We start from the raw sequence: 9984 nt of genomic DNA on the forward strand, positions 1-9984 counted from the left end.
GCAAAAAGCCACACTGGCCAAGTCTAAATCACCACCGCACTCTCTCTTCACTGCAGCAGCCAACACTCATCCCGTACCCCCCACCCACCACCGTCCCCCCCTCCCGTGCTATCCACTAAGCAGCACATCTGTGCTGCGGCCGGCGCGCCGCGCGCCGGAGTTGTGGAACCTTGCGACGGCGCGATTGACCTGCCGGAGCAACTCTACTTCCCCCGCCTCTCCTTACAGCATGGCCACGCCGTCGTCAGCCTCCCACCCAACCCCACCACCATGTGCTGTCGGCAAGATCCGGGGGGCAGCGCTCTTGCCGACGAGCGCGCAGTCCTCTGCCCCGCGCGCAGTCCTAACCACGCGCGGCGCCCTCTGCCCCGCGTCCCCCGCTCCGCGCCCCCCGCTGCGCGGCGCCCCACCACTATGTGACGTACTGCGAGATCCGGGGGGCAGCGATCTCGCCAAGAGCGCGCAGTCGAAGCCACGTCCACAGCAGCGCAGCGCCAGGTCGGTCGGCCTCAACGCCCGGCGACTGACTCGCGGTCGGCGAGCAATGCGCGGTCGGCATCTTCTGCTGGCCACGCCCGACGACGCATGGTGTTCCGTGCAGGCGCCGCGAGGGAGGAAACCGTGCAGCAAGCCGCCCTGCTCGCCCGGATGGATGGGCGGAGATCGAGCAGGAACGCGCGGGATTTGATCTTACCTTCTCACGGTCGGCTACCCTCTCTCCCTCCGTGTCCTCCATCGGTGAAGTTAGATCTTGGAGGTAAGCAAAAACCCTGGATGCTAGATTGAGTCTATCTTATACATACGGGCTTTGAAGGGTAGCTAGATAAGTAGTATACGGTTAGGATTAGGTTGTTAGGATAAGGTGTTTTTGAGGGGATTGTGTTTTCGTTGGATAAGCTGTTTTAACTGTTTTAACTGGTGACTGTGCTTTGCAGGTGAAATTTTGATACTTGTTTGGTAAACTGTTTTGAATGAATTTTTATAATTATAGTCGACTGCCCGTGCGTTGCTACGGGATGATAAAATTAGACACATAGATATTTTAACTTTAAAACATCGTTAATTCAATGTGTCGCAAGCAACATGAATAGAATATAAATGTTAGTTTGATTTTCAATGTAAATTTCATGAAAATAAAATATGCCAATGCAAAGACTGAACCACGTATGAGAGTTACCACTCCAACTTTTAATATTGTGCCATTGTGCCGGATTCAAATACCAATCCGTAGCCCCACACAAAAAAAAACAGTCCGTAGTAATAAAATGCAAGGCAAATTTAGGCTGATTTCTATGCTCTCGCGCTCTCTTAAAAACATAGCAAAATTACCCTGTGCTCTCACGTTCGTCCTGCCCCAGCTGCATCTCTCCCGATGAGGTGCCTTCCCATGTGCACATATTTTCCCCAAAATTTGAGCTCATAAAGCATCAAGTTGGAACAGCAAAACACAAGGCAATAGGGCATCAGATTACAATAAAAGCATTGGGTTGGAACAGCGTAAAACATAAGATAATAAGGCATTAGGTTCTGCATGTTGAGTTGAGACTTGAGAATCAGGTTCACCAAAAAATTCTCACAAATTATTTTCGTGTTCATAGATAGAAGTTCAAGATGATAATAAAAGGTCCGTACTTTTCCTCTTCACCAGAGTTTTCATGTTCCCTTGTGTGGCCTTCTCTGCAACCTTTTGTACAAGGCTATTCATAGGAGTTCCCAAGAGCATGGCTTGGGATAGGTTGACCTGCAGCTACGCCATTGCCAGCTCTCCAAGGATCGTAATAGTGTAAGTAGTCTGTATTTGTGTGGAATATTATTAAATTAAGCAGCATCACAGAAGATTATATGACCATATATAGTGCGGTGAAACTGATCCAATGGGTATTTGCTTTCTCCAGAAACATGTCCTCCACTGGTCTTAATGGTGATATATCGTCTTCTTTCGCAACTCTCAAGGTTGTCCAATGTATGTTAAGAGTTGTAGATATATCTTATCCTTTGTTTGCTCTTTGCATTTTAGTAAAGAAAAGAAAAGAGGAAAATACATGCCCCACGGAAACTGAAATTGAGGATATAGTGATTGACCTCTTCTAGTTATTAAATTCTTAATCATGCGGATCTGTACTATTGCGTTCTGATGGACAGTCCATCTCCATCACCATGTGAGTATAGTACCGTACCTTCAAGCAAAAAAACCATAATAAGTAACTACTATAGTTAAATACAGATGAGTCAATTTTATCCTGACATAGCTACTCTGCTATTACAGGCTAGAATCAGAACGGTCTTGTAGAGTGTGTGCAATAGTAAGTCAAAAGCAGGAAAAGTTATGTTCTGTTTCCTACCAACATCTCATTTCAGAAGGTGTGCATTTGATAATAATGCGGCTGATGAATACAAAATGTACAAAAGGTAAGTAACTATAGAGAAGCATCCACCCATATATTAGGACCATTAGTTTACTTCAGTTGCATGGCTCTGGTTTGAGTTATACTGTTCTACGAGATTCTTGAAAGTTTGTGAGGTCTATGTAAATATTATAATATAAATACAATATACTCCATATGATTTACATGTGTGAATGCGCTAGATCACAAGGAGAGTACTAAGAAAACCATCACATTGTTATTCAGATATACATCTCATATTTTAGATCAAGACCCTTCAAGTTGTTTATATCAAAATTGAGAAGGTGAGTTTAAGAAGAAATTCAGAAAATGGTGAAAGCTTTTGACCTCCCAAGATACCAACTTTTTAGGTTCGGTGATGCTTTTGGGGGGCTCCAACGGCTGAAGATGCTTTTAGTACAGTAGTGTTGCTCATCGCATTGTTTGTCTTAACTGATTTGTTTCAGCTCATCGGTAGGCCGTGTGTTTTTCTTTCAGACTGCATAAGTGTCCACTTCATTCATTCAGTCATATTATTGGCCTTGCCGATCTCTCCATCCCTGGCTCATCGGATTGTCACGTCTCTTTTTCCAATCCGTTATTAGATATGCCTGCAGCTGATGTCGCATGCATCCATGGGCTAGCTGCTTGTTCAGAATGGCCGCGCTGCAGCTAATCAAAACGCAGCGGCTGCGCGAAAAAAATAAAGTATGATATGGAGTATTTGTTTATATCTATCTGACCATACATCATTAAATTTGTCCCTAAAATTGTAAAATATAACCCATCAATACCGTTTATAAGTGATAAAAAAAATGTCTCACATAGGATAATCACTGTCTGGATTGGCCCACACAGTAGTGACCTCCTATACCGTGCTTTGCGCGTTCGGAAAACACGCGGCACGTCAGTATGGGCCAGCCCATATCCGGATGGCCTGTTTTTATTTTTTATTTTTCCTATTTGTTTTTTTTCTTCTTTTTTTCATTTTACATAATTTAGGACTTCAGAAAAGTTTCAAAAATGAAAAAAAATGAAAATTTTGACATAAAATGTTTAATAAAAGATAAAATACTTGTGCATTCAAAAAAGTTTGCAATTTTTCAAAAACAATGCTTATTTAAAAATGTGTGCAACATTTAAAACAAATGTTCGGAAAATATTAAAATTTTCATGATTTTTGAAAAGTTTGTGTATTACAAATGTTTATGAAATCAAACAAAATTTCGTCAATTCAAAAAATGTCCATCAATGGAAAAATATCATAAAGTTTCAAAAAACTGTGTGATTTATAAAATACTTTATTCATTCAAAAAATCATCACGCATTTAAAAAATAGTTTTATAAATTTTAAAATGTTTATTAAATCAAAAATATGTTCATCAATTAAAAAAATATTCCATCAGTTTTCAAAAAATGTTCGCCGATTCAAGAAAATTGCCTATTTTTCATAATTTAAAATAAATATTTGTGAATAGTATGGATGTTCATGAATTCAGAAAAATCTTGATTCTAGAAAATGTTCATAAATTTGTAAGTGTTCATGAATTTTAAAAATGTTCACACCTTCAAATATGTGCACGAGTTTAGAAAAATTGTTCATGATTTCATAAAATTAAAGGTGATAGTGTATCTCGATGATGCAGTCAAATGTGTTCATGTCAATTAAAGATTATAATTTTTTTTCTCTCCCGTTATAATGCACGAGCCCTTTTGGTAGTAAGTCCGTGGACGCTATCAGGCACTACGAAAATACAGTCCCTAAAACAAAGCCACTACAAAAATACAAAGGTCGTGCGTGTTGTGGTGATATTTTAGTTTGTAGTATGAACAAGACCAGAGCATATGTGGATAGACACCATATCGAAGGCAACGCACACACAAGCAGTGAAGCAGATAACAAGAATCAAATCGGTTCCCCATGACAGAGTGCAAGTCCCATGACAAATTTCCACATGCATGCATCCGTCATGGGCCATGTAAGCAGTTTCCTTTGCTTTGCTCAAGTTGCTCTTGGGAACATACGGAGAGTGGTGTTCGCCCCCCGTCCACCCAAACCCTCGCTCGGACGTATGGAGTACTACAACTCCATGAACCCCGCATGCAAGTTGCCGTCGCGACGCGACGCACAGGTTGCTTGGCAGTTGTTTATCTGTTCCTCTTCTTGTTCGAGTGGGTCGCGGCACACGCAACGCGCGGAGCAACTTGGGGATGGAGTGATAGAGTGTAGAAGCAGGCGTGAGTTGCCGAGAGAAGGAAGAAACAGTGCGTCAATCGCCTCGTTTCATTCATGCATGCACACGCGCCACACAGTGGACATACAGTACATGCCAAACTCGCAAACATAGATCTGGACGCATCGATGGATCGGCCATGCCACCACAAATTTAATCGGTTGAGTGTTCAAAAAGTGCAAGCACCATGCATCAACATAGAGTAACTTCCATGCATCCGTCAGCTCAGCGTCCATGGACCTGGTGCGTGCAGCCAGTGGTGAATCTAGTAGGGGACTTTAAAAGGGTTAAGCCCCCCTTCAACACTGTCAAATTAATTTTTACTACTAATATTAAGGCCCAATCTAGCCATTTACTAGCACAGCCCAACACATGTTAGCACTATACAGCCAGATTTGTCACTGCATGCAGCCGTGCATTGACAACAGAAGATCGATCGGCCCATACACACGCGACACACTACGTATACATATACAACTAACCAAGGCGTTCCCTTTGAATTTGCTCAAGTAGCTTTTATAGCAATATACATAGAGATAGAACGTGCATGGTTTTCGCTTTCTGTCCATCCAATCCTAGTTCGGCCGCACATACTAGGATATTACATCCATGATACAACAACTTTCTTAAAATTAACAGATTCATACACAAACTTAAAAACCCCACGAAACGGAAACACAAACTTGTTTGCTATAACAGTTGATTACAAAACAGTCTGAATCGACGGACGTGGCATGCCATGTCGGAATATGGCACGCGCCATGTTCTGTCCATTTTACAAATAAAAACCTAAAAGATGGAATATTAGCCCGTAGTGGTCCTCTGTCAAATGCGCGGACGGACATGTTTCAAGAGGACCCCCATATTATCACAGATTCGTCAAACAACCTCGCTAACCCTTCCGTAACCCCTTGCCTTTTCGTCTCCCTCGGTCTCTCCTCGAGCTCTCCGGAGCAATCGACGGTGCGCCGGTTTGAACCCGGCGGAAGCGAGGGAAGCGGTATGTGGCCGGTCATACGGGCTGTGGCCGAGTTCCCGCCGGGTATGGTATGTGCCGATTCCCCCCTTTCCCTACCTCCCTTGTTGCGGCATTTCTTTTCCTTGTTTTTGCTAGGTTTAGTTGGCAGCGACGATCATCTGTTTTGGCTCATGGATTCAATGATTGGGAACGTTTTTGAGGGAGGGATTGAGGGGTTGGTGATCATATGGGTTGACCAACACGTGGACACATCCGTTGGGGCTTGTGGAGATTTGAGTGGGGAATTTACGACAGTGTGAAAGAACGCCTGATTGTAGGGCGAAGTAACTTGTAGATAGGGAAGTTTGTGTAAAAATCAAAAGCGGCTCTTTGCGACGTGGCAGTCGATGTATCATACGTGGGACTGTTTTGTAGTCAACAGTTACAACAAACAAGTTCGTGTATGAGTTTTGTGGGGTTTTTAAATTTGTGTATGAATCTGTTAATTTCAAACAAGTTATTGTATCGTGGGTGTAATTCACTACTATACTCCGCAAGTTGCACAAATTTCTTTCTAGTTTGTTTGTTTCTTCCTTTCTTCGAATGAATTGTCATGCAGTGTGCTCAACAAATTCAAGGTGGAGCACTTTTTACGTCATCTCATTAAAATTATTTAGTTTTCATACGTGATACATATTAGATATGATATGATAGTCTTAGTTGAGAGTGATACGAACGTCCCCTAGTCAAAGTTGTTGCCTTAATTCGACAGAGCATGCCCGTTGATCAGCACGCTGCGCCCTCGTTTCAGGCCGTCTGGCCCGGCATGTACACGACGCAAGAGGTTTGCATTTATATACGATGCTGTCGTATGCATGCATGCATACAAATACGGTATGATATATTCTCTTTGTATCTAAATACTTATGGTTGAGAAAAACTAATTTAATTTTTTTAATTATAAATATTTATATACAGAGGAAGTACGACTTTGACCTGCATCATCAAGCATGTTAGGCGCAGCACATCAGGTGCTTCGGCACGTCCGCACTTGGGTTATACTCTGCGTTTACAACGACCCGAGTTTAATTCATAAAATTGACACGTGATGCATAGTGAGTTGCATACGGAGTTTTCTTCCATTTATTGAAGATTAAGTTTGACGTGTGATGAAACCACTCATCAAAAAAATTCTGAGAACCATTTTAGTTGGTGCAGAGGCCGGGAAGTAAAATTCTCCCCATATTTTAAAGGATTTGGCACCGCGACACAAAGTATAGAACGCAAGACATTCTCGTCCGCCAGCCGCCGCCACCCCATCTCGCCAGTTCCACGCCACTGCCCGGCCCGCGCTCCTCCAGTCCGGCGCCTCGCGAGAACGTCGCCGGCGCGCATCCTCTCCGCGTAGAGACACGCACCGCGCCGCCACCGGACCCCCTCTCCGCCCCCTCCCGCTTCACCTCTGCCGGAGGGGACGCCGACGAACCCGCGCGCGCCCCGGGGATGGCGGCGGCGGGGCCCCTCGCGTCGGCCTTCGGGCTCTGATGGCGGCGCCCCGCGTCGGCGGTTGCGGGATCCGGTGTGATCTCGCCAATCGGCGACGGTGGAGGCCGGATCCGGGGCTCCATGGCTGTATCTAGCGGGGCGCTCGACCCTGGTGGTAGAGAGCGGCAGCCGGGCGCGGCTGCGCTGGTCGGCTGGGCACGAGCAGTGTCCAGGGCGCGCGGTGCAGTGGCCTTGGCTTGGGGTCGTGATGGTGCGTGGCGGCCATGCTCAGCGGTCGGCGGCGGTGGATATCCAGCGCAGCTCCGGGAGAAATCCTTGCTCTGGTTTCATCGAAGCCGCGAAGGCGACGCCCGCGGGTGCCGCTATCTTCTTGGAAGCGTCATTGTGGAGGTGTGTTGTTCCCCTTCGTCGGCCGCTGCCCGCACCGCCACCTGCGCCCCCCAGGTCCTGATCTGTGGGCCTCTCTCCTACGGATTCTTGGCGGTGCCGGCGTGGTTGCCGGGGCCCTTCCTGTGGGTGAAGCCGGTGGAGGAGATTCGGATTGGGGGAAACCCCTTGGTTGGCCGAGGCCGGCCGCGCCGACGACTATGCTCAAGGGCGTCGTTGTTCTTTTTGGAGACGTCGATATACATCTGCTCCTCTGCTCCCCTTCCTTGCCTCTCGGGTGAAAACCCTAACTCCGGTGGGCGGCAGCGGCGTCCTTGACATCGTGACCTTCCTGAAGGCATCGCCTTGAGGGCTGAGTGGTGGTGGGCACTGTGTGGGTCCTGAACGGTTGCTGGTGGTGGGCACTGCTTCGGGGGAAACCCTAGGATCTGGTCTTCCAGATCGGACGATGGCGGTACTGCGGTGTCGTTTCTCTCTTCGGAGTATCGTTTGTGGAGCAGCGTGGCAGACTGAGGCAGGAGGTGAAGCGGCTTCGTCTTGCACGAAATTTCGGTGGAGCTGTCAAGTCATGCCTGGCCGACAGGTGCTACACTGAGTCATGCCTGGTTGGCAGGTGCTACGCACGACAGATCTTCCGGAGTCTTCGCATATGGATGGATGAGCGCAGGGCGGTGGCGCCGTTGGGCGTCGTGGTGGCGTCGACGGATGATTGGACTGGCAAGGATGATGCGGATCTCTTTCCTGAAGATGGGTCAGTGGTTCGAGGAAGATGGCGGCTGGTAAAACGTGTGCGTGAGGTGTGCGTTTTAGGTGTGCTGCACCGGGTGTTGTTCCCGATACGTTATGTGGATGGATTGGAAACAACACCGGTCTTAGATATGTGGAGTGAGAGCACTCCACATTATCGAGTTTGTAGGTGTGAGTGGTGACTTTGGGTGAATTGATGTATACTGTTGTTAGACCTTTGTGAAATAAGTAATAAAATGGCTGCATGCATTGATGCAGAGGCCGAAGGTTTAACCTCATTCTCTTAAAAAAATCAGGAGGCTGCGTCTTTTTAATTTTTATTCACACCGTACACTTTCGGCTTGGACACACGTGTACAGTACTGCTTCAGCATGTTACCAAGCTCACAAGCGGCTGCATGCAGTGCAGGTACTGACCAATCACAACACAATGGATGCCGGAGAGGAGGTACTTAATAAAATTAAATGTCTTTTTATCATATTTCTATACCTAATAATAAAGCGGCTATTGCTTCCGTCGGAAAACCCACCGTGATATTTTTATAAAAAACCATGTAATTTTTGTTATTCAACCTGTGCTTCATCATTTATCTGCAACGCAAAAGGAAAAACGATTCACTGCAAAATTATACCCGTGCGCATCGCCTCCTCCCGTCGACCCTCGGCCACCCTGGCCTGTGCCCAGGCCGCCGCGGCCGACCTCAACCGCCACCGCTGCCGATCTCAACCCACCCGCCTCCGCGGCCGTACCTCTCCCCGCTCACTGCCCCAGTTGCGGCGCTCGAGCGCATCGCGTCGACCGTGGTCCACCCTGGCGTGTGGCCATGCCGCTGCCACACCACTCGCCGCCGCGGCCGACCTCAACCACCACTACTGTCGATCTCAACCCACCCGCCTCCGCGACCGTACCTCTGCCCGCTTGCTGCCCCACGGCTATTGCTTCTGTCGGAAAACCCACCGCGCATTTTTATAAAAAAAAACTGTAATTTTTGTTATTTAACCGGCGCTCCATCATTTATCTGCAACGCAAAAGGGAAAAACGATTCGCTGCAAAAATTATACCCATACGCGTCGCCTCCTCCTGTCGACCCTCGGCCACCCTAGCCTGTGCCCAGGCCGCCGCGGCCGACCTCAACCGCCACTGCTGCCGATCTCATCCCACCCGCCGCCGCGGCCGTACCTCTCCCCACTCACTGCCCCCGTTGCGGCGCTCGAGCGCATTGCGTCGACCCTGGTCCATCGTGGCCTGTGCCCAGGCCGCTGCCACACCACCCGCCGTCGCGGCCTACCTCAACCACCACTGTTGTCGATCTTAACCCACCCGCCTCCGCGGCCGTACCTCTGCCCGCTTGCTGTTTCGGCGCTCGAGCACAGCTTCTGGATCAAATCAACGCGACAACTACAGTGACTGGGGATGATGCGTCTGCTCGATGCAGAACAGCGACGGCGCGCGGATAAGGCGCGGCGGAGCGAAGTACTTACAGGTGGAGGCGGGCCTCCATGGCTCACACGGGGAACTCCGAGGTTATGGCGCGGCAACGGTGACTCCTTATGGACAGATAGAGGCGCCTAACCCTTGCTCCCCTCATCGTATCCCCTCCTCCGGCAGGAACTCATCATTTGATGAGATCCCCTCCCCATGCCTCCAACTGTGTGCCAAGCACCAGCAAGAAATTTTGTTTTGTGGGGATTTGTTTGGTGATGAATGAATGTATTGAATGTAAGATTGCATTGTTGTAGAGACATAGAATGGAACACCACCTTCAGTT

General features: G+C 47.7%; 1 long non-coding RNA gene across 1 annotated transcript; it reads left to right on the top strand.

The window, feature by feature from the left end:
• The first annotated feature begins 381 nt into the window (after positions 1–381).
• Positions 382–2117, top strand: LOC123424613. Its single transcript, XR_006621712.1, has 2 exons — positions 382–1783; positions 1896–2117. It is a non-coding gene; the product is annotated as an uncharacterized LOC123424613 (long non-coding RNA).
• The last annotated feature ends 7867 nt before the right edge of the window (positions 2118–9984 follow it).

This window comes from Hordeum vulgare, chromosome 2H (assembly GCF_904849725.1).
Source record: "Hordeum vulgare subsp. vulgare chromosome 2H, MorexV3_pseudomolecules_assembly, whole genome shotgun sequence".
Classification (NCBI taxonomy): domain Eukaryota; kingdom Viridiplantae; phylum Streptophyta; class Magnoliopsida; order Poales; family Poaceae; genus Hordeum; species Hordeum vulgare.